Here is a 15,662-nt window from a genome sequence, read left to right on the forward strand (position 1 = left end):
TATTCAACAGACATCTCCTCCAATAGCACCTTAAAAATCCTGTGCTGTTTTGCTTTGCAGCTGAGGTTGTTTACGATTTTCAGAATAAGAGTCATTATATGTCCAGAGCCAATCACTTCTGCACATAAGGCCTGCTGGTGAATGACGCAGCAGTAATGCAGACATTTTGGAAAGTCTGGGTCAGCTTTACAGTGAGTGATGAAACCTGTTTGTCTATTGATCATAGCAGGAGTCCCATCTGCAGTCACTGCTACCAGCTTTTCTAATTGTACCTTTTTCTGCACAAAAACTCCTTCACCGTGTTATACATTTCAACTCCTCTTGTAGTTGTCTGTTAGGGCAGATGTGTCAGGAGTTCTTCTCTTGTGGAAACCAAAAGCTATGCTGTACTGTTGCCGTCCACAGACTCATTACACTGGACGTTAACCACCTGCACTTTGCAAGATCCCGGTCCAGCTAATTGGCCAAGTTATCAGACATAGCTGACACTCATCTAGACATTGTAGTGGAAATTGAATGAGTTCTATTGTTCTCATCCTTAGGGACAGTGATAGCAATTATCATCATTGCTTGAATTTTTTTCATGCTATATGCAAAAGTCTTTGTCCCTTAAGGAAACAGATTACAGCCCCCCCCCCCCCCCCCCCCCCCCCCCCCCCCAGGCTGCTGTCGTATTAACAATAGCTTGGAGCTCCAGAATGGACAAGAAAAAACGACGAGAATGGCTCGAGCAGGGCGTTGCTCACGGGGCGGTCGCTCGTGCCGTGCGGTCGCACGTGCTCGGGCCCGCTAAATGCTACTTGTAGCTTTAATTATTATTATTATTATTCTTCCGACTTTTCCGTCGCCTTTTTGAGGCCTTTAACATACCCCAAAACTCACCAAATTTTGTATACACATCAGGAGTCGCGAAAAATTTCATATTTTATAGGAGAACGGCATAGGTAAACAAAAATGGCTCGATAGCGCCACCTGCAAAATTTGTTTTCGCGAGCACCTCCATATGCTTTATAGTACAAACCTGATTTTAACAGGGCATGTTCATCGGATAGAAACCTACAAAAAAGTCTCTTGGGACCAAGCTGTCAGTCGCACAGGAAGTCTGATATTTTGATGACAATATGTCATTTTTGCTGTATTTTGGTCATTCGCAGGCCTCGCTCTAGAACGAACTCCTCCTAGAGATTTGAGAGTAATGACTCGAAACTTTGGTTTTGTAAACTAGACACATGTCCGATGTTAAATTGCAAAGCTTTTAAGTTTTTATGGATGTTTGTGACCATGGCGGCGCGTCAAAATTGGAGGTCGTTTCGAAAACACGCCATGAAAAGAAAAATGGCCATTACTCAGCCATGCATAATCCAATCTGATCCAAAATTGTTGTGCATGATTGTAGTCTGACTCTGAACACATCTGCAGTGAAAAAATCTGGAAAAAGTGTAGCGCCACCTGCTGGCAAGATGAAATGACATGTTTTACTTGGAGCATCACTGCTCTGAGTAGGATGAGCCGACACACCTGAAAATGACGTCCACCTGTTGAAAAGCCATTGAAGTTTACTCTGACAAAAAACCATAACTTTCAATGCGGGGGTGTGGTCGTGACAGAGCGGCAAAGTTGGGCATCTCGCTATGCACACAAAAGTTGCTCTCACGTGCACATTCCTTGTCCAATCTCACTGAAATTCAATGGATATGATGAAGCTTCTATTCTGAACCCATGGATATGACAATCTTGGACGAGCTCTATAGCGCCACCTAGTTATTGCATTGGGCACATTCTGCCCTGTATTTTCTCTTTGCTTTGTCCGATGTGCATGAAATTAAAACTGGAGATACTCAGAAGGGTCCTCTCTCATCATGTAAAGTTTCATGGGTGTACATCTGACGGTGCCTGCGTAACAGGAAGTGGTCGATTATGTGCACCCAAATAATAGAAATTTATTATAAATCAGCCGTTTGTCTCAGGAAGCTGAGATTTCAGAATTAGATGCCTTTAATAACCTCCAGCTTTGATATGTAACACTATAGGGTCTACGAGAAACTTCATCACTTGATTTTTTTAATGAAATTTTGGACTGAACAAAGATTTTTAGCATAAATTCTGTTTAGGTTATCAGCACCAAGAATTTAACTTTCATAGGCATTTATGTGCTACTGCTTCCTAAAAAAATTCAGAATGATTGAAGTTACAGGTGACATCTTAGAGAGCATTACATCCAAAAAGGTCCGAAAACGTCTTTTTAGGCAAAACTACAAACACCTATTTTTTTTCATAACTTAATCATCATATATCAACACCATTTATTTTTTTAAATGTAGGGATCTGTGTTTGCTGCCTTCCATATTTTTTTCAGAAGTCCAGGTGAAACAGATGATTTTAAAAAAATCCTGATTCATCCCAAAACCTGTGCTTTTTCCGTCTGGACTCCAAACAAGTGTGTTTTAAAATTACTTATGCTTCAAATATCCACACCAAGTTTCACACGCATATAGCTGAACATGTCTAAATGCTTCTTGAATATTCTTTACAGATATAAAATGAACTGGTCAACTGTAGGATGTCATTTCCTCTTACATGCTTCAGTCTTTTCCTCATGCTCTGCCTGCTCCTCAATCCGCCCTGTTGCTGGAGTCAAATTTCACCCCCCCCCCCCCACACACACACCAGCTGCCTGTTTATATGCTAACTAACCCAGAAGTGAGGTGACAATAGTTTAGACACAAGAGGGAGGGCAGACTGCTTTTTCATTTGTTTTGTATGTCTTTCATAGATTTTTATGAATAATCATTGCTTTTCTAGTCATGTAAAATGCAATTAACTTAATATTTTATCTTTTTTTTTTTACAAACAAAACATATGAATGTGCTCCAAAATTGTGGGGCTGATCTCTGGGGACGACGAGACGGCCTACAGAGACGAAGTCCTGAAACTCTCAAGGTGGTGTCAGGCTAATAACCTCATCCTGAACACCACCAAGACCAAGGAGATCATCCTGGACTTCAGAAAAAACAGAACAGATCCACCCCCACTCTACATCGATGGAAACTGTGTGGAGAGGGTCCACAGCTTCACCCTCCTGGGCACCACCATCTCTGCTGACCTCACATGGTCTAACAACACCATGACTGTCATCAGGAAGGCCCAGCAACGCCTGCACTTCCTGAGAAAACTTAGGAGGAACGACGTCAGCCAGGAGCTGCTGGTAACGTTCTACCGCTCAACCATTGAGAGCATTCTGTCCTATGGCATCACAGTGTGGTTTTCCCACTGCACTGAAGCAGAACGGCAGAGTCTCCAGAGAGTGGTAAAGACAGCGCAGAGGATCATCGGCTGCCCCCTCCCCTCACTGAAGGACATTTACCAGTCTCGCTGCCTCAGCAGAGTGACTAGCATCACCACTAACTCCACCCATTCTGCTTTCCCTCTGTTTGAACTGCTGCCCTCTGGAAGGAGGTACAGGTCCATCAGAACCAGGACAAACAGACTAAGAAACAGCTTTTTTCCATAGGCAATTATCATACGGAAAGCACATACGTCCACCAACCACACCTCACTCTAATTTTACTACAATGCGTGCAATATCCTGACTGTCTAACCGGGTCACTGTGCAATAACTTGATATTTATTAAGCTGTGCTCACAGCAACTCATGTAATTCCTTTCTATTTTATTCACAAATATTTAATATTTAACAGTTTCTGTCCATATTGTTCATTTTTTGTTAAGAGTTGTAAATACAGTATTTCTTTTTCTATTCTATTTTTATTTTTATTTTATGTAACTCCTTCACTCCAAGGCTGCTGCAATTTCATTGTATCCCCATGTACAATGACAATAAACGATTCTGATTCTGATTATATCACTTAGACACAGATGGAGAACCATATCAACTGGATTGGTAACAGCAACAACCACCGACCAAGCCGGCAAGCCCTGGCAGAAAAGATCCCCACAAGAAACCCTGCAGGCTGTTCCATAAAAAATATAGTTTTACCATTGCCTTGCAGATCACAGTTGAAGTGGTTTAGTTTTCCTAAAAAAATTCAGAATGATTGAAGTTACAGGTGAACTTTTAGACAACATTTGATCCAAAAAGGTCCGAAAACGTCTTTTTAGGCAAAACTGCAAACACCTATTTTTTTGCATAACTTATCTTTCAAATATCAGCACAAAAAAATTAAAAACGGTAGGGATCTGTGTTTGCTGCCTTCCATATTTTTTTCAGACTTAAAAGTGTAACAGATGATTTATAAAAAATCCTTTTTCATCCAAAAACCTGTGTTAAATCTGTCTAGACTCCAAACAAACATTTTTTTATGGTAACTTATGTTTCAACAATCGACACCAATTTTCACACACCTATAGCTGAACATGTCCCATAGCTACCTGAATATTTTCATAGATATAAAATGAACTGGTCATTCTAACATCTGGCATTCTAACATCTAACATCTTACATGTCAAAGCCTCTCTCAGCCTGGCTCTGCTGAAGGAGTCGTGTTACAACCCCGCCCCCTCCTGCTGGGGCCCCTGCTATGTAAATTAGCAAGCAGTGAACAGAGAGATGAGGAGTAAGAATGACCATTATTCAGGCATGCATAATCCAAAGACAGCCAGTTAAACACTGAAAGACATATTTTTTCGGTATGTCTTTCATACATCTTTAGTATTAAAAACTCTCCAAGATGAATGTGCCTGACTCCACCTGCAGGTGGATCACAGACTTCCTGACGGACAGACAGCAGTATGTGAGGCTGGGGAAGCTCGTCTCAGATACTCGGACCACAAGCACCGGATCCCCCCAGGGCTGTGTCCTTTCACCCCTGTTACTCTCCCTGTACACAAACAGCTGCACAGCTGGTCACCTGTCTGTCAAACTCCTGAAGTTTGCTGACGACACCACACTCATCGGCCTCATCTCTGACGGAGATGAGTCGGCCTACAGGAGTGAAATAGCCAGGCTGGTGTCATAGTGCAGCGCTAACAACCTGGAGCTTAATGCTCTGAAGACAGTGGAGATGACAGTGGACTTCAGGAAGGCCCCAGCCCCCCTCCCCCCTGTCATCCTCTGTGACTCCCCGGTGACCTCTGTGGAGTCCTTCTGCTTCCTGGGAACCATCATCAGCCAGGACCTCAAGTGGGAGCAGAACATCAGCTCCATCACTAAGAAGGTCCAGCAGAGGATGTACTTCCTGAGGCACCTGAAGAAATTTCACCTCCCTGAAAAGATGCTGGTAGACTTTTACACCGCCATCATCGAATCCACCCTCACGTCCTCCATCACAGTCTGGTTCGCTGCGGCCACGGCCAGAGACAAGGCCAAGCTGCAACGCGTCATCCACTCAGCAGAGAAGGTGATCGGCTGCCACCTCCCGTCTCTCCAGGAGCTGCACATCTCCAGGACCTGGAGGCGGGCAGCCAGGATTGTAGCCAACCCCTCTCATCCAGGACATAATCTCTTTCGGCCCCTCCCTTCTGGCAAGAGGCTCCGGTCCATCAGGACCAGGACCTCGCGCCACAAGAACAGCTTCTTCCCCACTGCAGCCAGCCTGCTGAACAGAACCCCAACTCCCCCAGGTGACCCCCCCGCCCCCCCCCCCGCCCACCAAAGGACTGTCGGTGCCACTTACAGGCCCCACCATCCCAGCCCATCTGTGCTCCCACTTTAATTCACCTTACTCTACTGTATATAGTGTGTTGTTGTTGTTAACTTAATTTTTAACTTATTCTTAATTGCACTATACACCAAGTCAAATTCCTCGTTTTGTAAAGTGCGCTCTACTGAACCTGGCAATAAAACTTTTTCTGATTCCTGATTCTGATTCTGATTCTATTAATCATTGTTTTTTATTCATTCAAAATGCAATTAAATCAATATTTTATCTTTTTTCTTTTCCTTTTTCTTTTTTTTTATCTCTTATATCCTTTTTTATAATCAATGTTTGAACTTCTTTTCCTTTCTATTGTCATGGTTTCAGTTTGTTGTCTTTTTTTTCGCTTTAGTTCTTGTTCTGTCTTGTTTGGTTCTGTTTCCTGTTTTATTTTGAAAGGTTTCCTGTCTTGTCATGTTTCTTGAGTTTTACTTCCTTTGGTCCCCATCTGCCCTAATCGTGTTCACCTGTGTCTTGTCTGCCCTGTCTGTATATAAGTCTTGTCTCTGCCTTCCTCCTGTGCTGGTCCATTAACTTCTGCTCATGTTGATCACGTCTTCTTGTCTGGCGTCCATGTCCCTTGCCATGCCACAGTAAGTTTTTGTTTTTAGTTTTGTCATCCTGCTCTGCAGCGCTTTTTGTTAGTTAAATAAACCCACTTGCCCTGAACCCGTTTGCCTCCCGTCTCTGCGCCTGGGTCCTACCTGCTCTCGAGCCTCCCCCCCACACGACATCTATACATCCAATGAAATTAAACTACAAATCAACAAACACAACTGATAACAAATGTCTCTAAAAAATGATGTGTATATTTGCAGAACCTTAAAAACACCAAACAAATAACAAATGCTTCCCAATTAAAGCACAAAAAATGGAACACAAAATGTAAAACCCAAGTTAGAAATTGCAATTTGAAAAAGATACTTTTTTCAGCAGCTTTTCAAAATTAATCACCAATTCTACTCTTCTGTGGATGAAACAAAGAACTCCAGAACAATGAAGCCATTTCTCTAAGTCTCTCTCACCTTCAGTTTTAAACAAGGTCTGTGAAAATCCACCATACATTGGTCACATGAACTCAGAGACCTGCTAAAAGTGCACAATTGTAAAAGCTCTTTTATATAGACAACTGTTTGTTTGCTTAGAGCTCTAAATATAAAAAAAATGCTTTTCTATCACCTAGACACAGATGGAGAACCATATCAACTGGATTAATAACAGGGTGGCATGTTTAGACAACATGAAGCTGTCCATCACATTTTTGACCTAAACATGTAAACACATCCTTGGCTCTGCGGTTAGGAAATGGTATTTGGGAATCTCTTTATACCAGGAGCCAGCCTGGCCATTGGAACATCGCCACAGTGCCCATCCAGACTGGGACAGCAACGGGGTCCACTTCAGAGCCGTGAGCTGCTGTGTTTAACTCCAGCTGTCCCAGCAAGGTAGACAACTGCAGCAACATCCACTGACCAAGCTGACAAGCCCTGGCAGAAAAGATCCCCACAAGAAAAACACTGGCTCAGGCAGGCTGGTCAAAAAAAAATTGTTTTGCCATTGTCTTGCAGCTCGCAGATCAAGTGGTTTAGTTTTCCAGTAATGTCAGTCAAGAATACAAGTTCAGATTCACAATGTTCATATTCACCATATTCAACAGACATCTCCTCCAATAGCACCTTAAAAATCCTGTGCTGTTTTGCTTTGCAGCTGAGGTTGTTTACGATTTTCAGAATAAGAGTCATTATATGTCCAGAGCCAATCACTTCTGCACATAAGGCCTGCTGGTGAATGACGCAGCAGTAATGCAGACATTTTGGAAAGTCTGGGTCAGCTTTACAGTGAGTGATGAAACCTGTTTGTCTATTGATCATAGCAGGAGTCCCATCTGCAGTCACTGCTACCAGCTTTTCTAATTGTACCTTTTTCTGCACAAAAACTCCTTCACCGTGTTATACATTTCAACTCCTCTTGTAGTTGTCTGTTAGGGCAGATGTGTCAGGAGTTCTTCTCTTGTGGAAACCAAAAGCTATGCTGTACTGTTGCCGTCCACAGACTCATCACACTGGACGTTAACCACCTGCACTTTGCAAGATCCCGGTCCAGCTAATTAGCCAAGTTATCAGACATAGCTGACACTCATCTAGACATTGTAGTGGAAATTGAATGAGTTCTATTGTTCTCATCCTTAGGGACAGTGATAGCAATTATCATCATTGCTTGAATTTTTTTCATGCTACATGCAAAAGTCTTTGTCCCTTAAGGCAACAGATTACAGCCCCCCCCCCCCCCCCCCCCCCCCCAGGCTGCTGTCGTGTTAACAATAGCTTGGAGCTCCAGAATGGACAAGAAAAAACGACGAGAATGGCTCGAGCAGGGCGTTGCTCACGGGGCGGTCGCTCGTGCCATGCGGTCGCACGTGCTCGGGCCCGCTAAATGCTACTTGTAGCTTTAATTATTATTATTCTTTTTCTTCCGACGGAAGAGTCGCCTTTTTGAGGCCTTTAACATACCCCAAAACTCACCAAATTTGGCACACACATCAGGAGTCGCGAAAAATTTCGTATTTTACAGGAGATTGGCATGGGCGCACAAAAACGGCTCGACAGCGCCACCTACAGTGACATTTGTCCCGAGCCCCCGCATATGCTTTGACATACAAGCTTGATTTTTTCAGGACATGTTCATCAGATGGAAACCTACAAAAAAGTCTCTTGGTACCAAGCTGTCAGTCGCACAGGAAGTCTGCTATATTGGTGTCAATATGTCATTTTTGCTGTATTTTGGACATTTGTAGGCCTCCTTCTAGAACGAACTCCTCCTAGAGATTTATGAATAATGACTCCAAACTTTGGTTTTGTAAACTAGACCCATGTCTGATGTTAAATTGCGAAGCTTTAAAGGTATTACGGTTGTTTGTGACCGTGGCGGCGCGTCGAACTTGGAGGTCATTTTGAAAACACGCCATGAAAAGAAAAATGGCCATTACTCAGCCATGCAAAATCCAATCTGATCCAAAGTTGATATGCATGATTGTAGTCTGACTCTGAACACATCTGCAGTGGAAGAATCTGGAACAAGTGTAGCGCCACCTCCTGGCAGCAGGAAATGACATGTTTGACTTGGAGCATCACTGCTCCAAGTAGGATGAGCCGACACACCTCAAAATGATGTCCACCTGTTGAAAAGCCATTGATGTTTACTCTGATAAAAAGCCATAACTTTCAATGCGGGGGTGTGGTCGTGACAGAGCGGCGAAGTTGGGCGTCTCGCCATGCACACAAAAGTTGCTCTCACGTGCACATTCCTTGTCCAATCTCACTGAAATTCAATGGAGGTGATGAGGCTTCCATTCTGAACCAATGGATATGAAAATCTTGGACGAGCTCCATAGCGCCACCTAGATATTGACAAATACATTTTATGTCACATTCTGACCTATCTTTTCTCTGTGCTTTGTCCGACATTCATAAAATTACAACAGGAGATACTTATAAGGGTCTTCTCTCATCGTCTAAAGTTTCATGGGTGTACACCTGACGGTGCCTGCGCAAGCCACCACCAAACAGGAAGTGGTTGATTGCGTTGCAGTCAGATAATTAAAAATTCATAAAAAATCAGCCGTTTGTATCACGAGGCTGAGATTTCAGAATGAGAGGCCTCTTACATATCTCCAACTTAGATACACAGCACTTGCATGGGTGAACAAAAAACGGCTCAATAGCGCCACCTACCATGTTTGTTTTTGAGAGCCCCGCCATGTTCTTTAACATACAAGCTTGATTTTTACAGGACATGTTCATCAGATAGAAACCTACAAAAAAGTCTCTTGGTACCAAGCTGTCAGTCGCACAGGAAGTCTGCTATATTGGTGTCAATATGTCATTTTTGCTGTATTTTGGACATTTGTAGGCCTCCTTCTAGAACGAACTCCTCCTAGAGATTTATGAATAATGACTCCAAACTTTGGTTTTGTAAACTAAACACATGTCCGATGTTAAATTGCGAAGCTTTAAAGGTATTACGGTTGTTTGTGACCGTGGCGGCGCGTCGAACTTGGAGGTCATTTTGAAAACACGCCATGAAAAGAAAAATGGCCATTACTCAGCCATGCAAAATCCAATCTGATCCAAAGTTGATATGCATGATTTTAGTCTGACTCTGAACACATCTGCAGTGGAAGAATCTGGAACAAGTGTAGCGCCACCTCCTGGCAGCAGGAAATGACATGTTTGACTTGGAGCATCACTGCTCCAAGTAGGATGAGCCGACACACCTCAAAATGATGTCCACCTGTTGAAAAGCCATTGATGTTTACTCTGATAAAAAGCCATAACTTTCAATGCGGGGGTGTGGTCGTGACAGAGCGGCGAAGTTGGGCGTCTCGCCATGCACACAAAAGTTGCTCTCACGTGCACATTCCTTGTCCAATCTCACTGAAATTCAATGGAGGTGATGAGGCTTCCATTCTGAACCAATGGATATGAAAATCTTGGACGAGCTCCATAGCGCCACCTAGATATTGACAAATACATTTTATGTCACATTCTGACCTATCTTTTCTCTGTGCTTTGTCCGACATTCATAAAATTACAACAGGAGATACTTATAAGGGTCTTCTCTCATCGTCTAAAGTTTCATGGGTGTACACCTGACGGTGCCTGCGCAAGCCACCACCAAACAGGAAGTGGTTGATTGCGTTGCAGTCAGATAATTAAAAATTCATAAAAAATCAGCCGTTTGTATCACGAGGCTGAGATTTCAGAATGAGAGGCCTCTTACATATCTCCAACTTAGATACACAGCACTTGCATGGGTGAACAAAAAACGGCTCAATAGCGCCACCTACCATGTTTGTTTTTGAGAGCCCCGCCATGTTCTTTAACATACAAGCTTGATTTTTACAGGACATGTTCATCAGATAGAAACCTACAAAAAAGTCTCTTGGGACCAAGCTGTCAGTCGCACAGGAAGTCTGCTATATTGGTGTCAATATGTCATTTTTGCTGTATTTTGGTCATTTGCAGGCCTCGTTCTAGAACGAACTCCTCCTAGAGATTTTTGAACAATGACTCCAAACTTTGGTTTTGTAAACTAAACACATGTCCGATCTTAAATTGCGAAGCTTTTAAGTTTTTACGGTTGTTTGTGACCGTGGCGGCGCGTCAAAATTTGAGGTCGTTTCGAAATCACGCCATGAAAAGAAAAATGGCCATTACTCAGCCATAAATAATCTAATCTGATCCAAATTTGTTGTGCATGATTGTAGTCTGACTTTGAACACATCTGCAGTGGAAAAATCCGAAACAGGTGTAGCGCCACCTGTTGGCAACAGGAAATGACATGTTTTACTTGGAGCATCACTGCTCCAAGTAGGATGAGCAAACACACCTCAAAATGACGTCCACCTGTTGAAAAACCATTGAAGTTTACTCTGATGAAAAACAAATCTTTCAACGCGGGGGTGTGGTCGTGACAGAGCGGCGAAGTTGGGTATCTCGCCATGCACAAATGTTGCTCTCACGTTCACATTCCTTGTCTGATCTCACTGAAATTAAATAGATTTGATGAAACTTCCATTCTGAACCCATGGATATGACAATTTTGGACGAGCTATATATGTTCATAAATGATCATGAAGCATGATCATATAATCAAGCTTCATAGGAAATCAGCCGTTTGTCTCAGGAAGCTGAGATTTCAGAATTAGATGCGTCCTACAAAGCTCCATGTTTGAAAAGCAGCACTATACGTACGAGAAACATTTAACCACCTTAATCACCCTATTGTGCTGAAAGCAAATTTTTGGACATTTTGACTCAAGCAAATATTTTTATCATAACTTCTGTTTAGTTTATCAGCACCAAAATAAAAAATATTTACATTTATAAAATGAACTGGTCAACTCTAGGATTTTATTTATTCAATCTTACATCCTCAAGCTTTTCATCAGTCTCCCCTGCTGCAGGAGTGGAGTTAGCCCCCCCCCCCCCCCCCCCAACCCCCGGCTGTGTGCTCACATGTAAATTAGCCAGGAGTGGCAGACAGAAAGTAGAACAGTTAGAAAGCCTAGTTCAACACTAAATTACAGCAATTTCCTTTGTTTTGTTTGTCTTTTATACATCCTTAGCACTAATCATTGCTTTTTTATTCATCCAAAATACAATTAACTTTATATTTTATCTTTTTTTTTTTACAAACAAAATATATGAATGTGCTCCAAAACAAAACCCAGCCTCAGTACACTCCTACAGATGTAACATCAGACAGTAAATGTCTCTTTTATGCTTTTTTAATCAATGCTGCAACTTCTTTTCATTTCCTTTCAATACATCCAAAGAAATTAAACTACAACGACAACAAACACAACATATAGCAAATGTCTCTAAGAAGATTGTGTATATACATTATGTACCACCTTTAAACACCAAATAAATAACAAATCTTTCTAATACAATCACAAAAAATGGAACACAAAATGTAAAACCCAAATTAGAAATTGCAATTTTAAAAAGATACATTTTTCAGCAGCTTTTCAAAATCAATCACATATTTTACTCTTCTGTGGATGAAACAAAGAAGTCCAGAGCAATGTAGCCACTTCTCCAAAGTCTCTGTCACCTTCAGTTTTACACAAAGTCTGTGAAAATCCACCATACATTGGTCACATGTATTCAGAGACCGGCTAAAAGTCCACAATTGTAAAAGCTCTTATATAGACAACTGTTTGTTTGCTTGAAGCTCTAAATATAAAAAAATGCTTTTCTATCACCTAGAAACAGATGGAGAACCACATCAACTGGATTAGTAACAGGGAAACATGTTTAGGTTTAAACTTACATCAATAGACAACATGAAGCTGTTCATCACATTTTTGACCTAAACATGTAAACACATCCTTGGCTCTGCGGTTAGGAAATGGTACTTGGGAATCTCTTCATACCAGGAGCCAGCCTGAACATTGGAACATCACCACAGTGCCCATCCAGACTGGGACAGCAACGGGGTCCACTTCACAGCCGTGAGGCTGCTGTGTTTAACTCCAGCTGTCCCAGCAAGGGAGACAACTGCAGCAACATCCACTGACCAAGCTGGCAAGCCCTGGCAGAAAAGATCCCCACAAGAAAAACACTGGCTCAGGCAGGCTGGTCAATAAAAAAATATAGTTTTGCCAATGTCTTGCAGCTCGCAGATCAAGTGGTTTAGTTTTCCAGTAATGCCAGTCAAGAATACAAGTTCAGATTCACCATATTCATATTCACCATATTCAGCAGATATCTCCACCAATAGCACCTTAAAAATCCTGTTCTGTTTTGCTTTGCAGCTGAGGTTTTTTATGATTTTCACAATAGGAGTCATTATATGTCCAGAGCCAATCACTTCTGCACATAAGGCCTACTGGTGAAAGAAGCAGCAGTAATGCAGACATTTTGGAAAGTCTTGGTCAGCTTTACAGTGAGTGATGAAACCTGTTTGTCGGTCAATCATAGCAGGAGCCCCGTCTGCAGGTATGGCTACCAGCTTTTCTAATGGTACCTTTTTCTGCACAAAAACTCCTTCACCGTGTTATACATTTCAACTCCTCTTGTTGTTGTCTGTTAGGGCAGATGTGTCAGGAATTCTTCTCTTGTGGAAACCAAAAGCTATGCTGTACTGTTGCCGTCCACAGACTCATCACACTGGACGTTAAACCACCTGCACTTTGTAAGATCCCGGTCCAGCTAATTCGCCAAGTTATCAGACATAGCTGACACTCATCTAGACATTGTAGTGAAAATTGAATGAGTTCTATTGTTCTCATCCTTAGGGACAGTGATAGCAATTATCATCATTGCTTGTTTCTTAATCTGATAAAAACCTTCTTCTACTTGATGAGAAAATGAGCAGGTCTAAACGAGGCTTAGATTTAAGAATTTTTTTTTAATGCTATATGCATAAGTCTTTGTCCCTTAAGGCAACAGATTATAGTCCCCCCCCCCCCCCCCCCCCCCACAGGCTGCTGTCATATTAACATTAGCTTGGAGCTCCAGAATGGACAAGAAAAAACGACGAGAATGGCTCGAGCAGGGCGTTGCTCACGGGGCGGTCGCTCGTGCCAGGCGGTGGCACGTGCTCGGGCCCGCTAAATGCTACTTGTAGCTTTAATTAGGGCCCGAGCACGGAGTGCAAGGACCCTATTGTATCTGTTAGGTTTATTATTATTATTATTATTTTTCTTCTGCCGGAAGAATCGCATTTTTGAGGCCTTTAACATACCCCAAAACTCACCAAATTTGGCACACACATCAGGGGTCGCGAAAAATTTCGTATTTTATGAGAAATTGGCATGGGTGCGCAAAAATGGCTCGACAGCGCCACCTACACTGACTTTTGTCCCGACGCCCCGCATACGCTTTAACGTACAAGCTTGATTTTTTCAGGGCATGTTCATCAGATGGAAACCTACAAAAAAGTCTGTAGGTACCAAGCTGTCAGTCGCACAGGAAGTCTGCTATATTGATGTCAATATGTCATTTTTGCTCTATTTTGGACATTTGCAGGCCTCCTTCTAGAACGAACTCCTCCTAGAGATTTGTGAATAATGACTCCAAACTTTGGTTTTGTAAACTAGACACATGTCCGATGTTAAATTGCAAAGCTTTTAAGTTTTTACAGAAGTTTGTGACCGTGGCGGCACGTAGAAATTCGACGTTGTTTCGAAAACACGCCATGAAAAGAAAAATGGCCATAACTCAGCCATGCATAATCCAATCTGATCAAAAATTGATATGCATGATTGTAGTCTGACTCTGAACACATCTGCAGTGAAAGAATCTGGAAAAAGTGTAGCGCCACCTGCTGGCAAGAGGAAATGACATGTTTGACTTGGAGCATCACTGCTCCGAGTAGGATGAGCCGACACACCTGAAAATGACGTCCACCTGTTGAAAAGCCATTGAAGTTTACTCTGACAAAAAACCATAACTTTCAATGCGGGGGTGTGGTCGTGACAGAGCGGCAAAGTTGGGCATCTCGCTATGCACACAAAAGTTGCTCTCACGTGCACATTCCTTGTCCAATCTCACTGAAATTCAATGGATATGATGAAGCTTCTATTCTGAACCCATGGATATGACAATCTTGGACGAGCTCTATAGCGCCACCTAGTTATTGCATTGGGCACATTCTGCCCTGTATTTTCTCTTTGCTTTGTCCGATGTGCATGAAATTAAAACTGGAGATACTCAGAAGGGTCCTCTCTCATCATGTAAAGTTTCATGGGTGTACACCTGACGGTGCCTGCGTAACAGGAAGTGGTCGATTATGTGCACCCAAATAATAGAAATTTATTATAAATCAGCCGTTTGTCTCAGGAAGCTGAGATTTCAGAATTAGATGCCTTTAATAACCTCCAGCTTTGATATGTAACACTATAGGGTCTACGAGAAACTTCATCACTTGATTTTTTTAATGAAATTTTGGACTGAACAAAGATTTTTAGCATAAATTCTGTTTAGGTTATCAGCACCAAGAATTCAACTTTCATAGGCATTTATGTGCTACTGCTTCCTAAAAAAATTCAGAATGATTGAAGTTACAGGTGACATCTTAGAGAGCATTACATCCAAAAAGGTCCGAAAACGTCTTTTTAGGCAAAACTACAAACACCTATTTTTTTTCATAACTTAATCATCATATATCAACACCATTTATTTTTTTCAAATGTAGGGATCTGTGTTTGCTGCCTTCCATATTTTTTTCAGAAGTCCAGGTGAAACAGATGATTTTAAAAAAATCCTGATTCATCCCAAAACCTGTGCTTTTTCCGTCTGGACTCCAAACAAGTGTGTTTTAAAATTACTTATGCTTCAAATATCCACACCAAGTTTCACACGCATATAGCTGAACATGTCTAAATGCTTCTTGAATATTCTTTACAGATATAAAATGAACTGGTCAACTGTAGGATGTCATTTCCTCTTACATGCTTAAGTCTTTTCCTCATGCTGCAGCCTGCTCCTCAATCATCCCT

This window comes from Oryzias latipes, chromosome 20, assembly GCF_053564925.1.
Source record: "Oryzias latipes strain Hd-rR chromosome 20, Olatipes_Hd-rR_3.1".
Lineage (NCBI taxonomy): Eukaryota > Metazoa > Chordata > Actinopteri > Beloniformes > Adrianichthyidae > Oryzias > Oryzias latipes.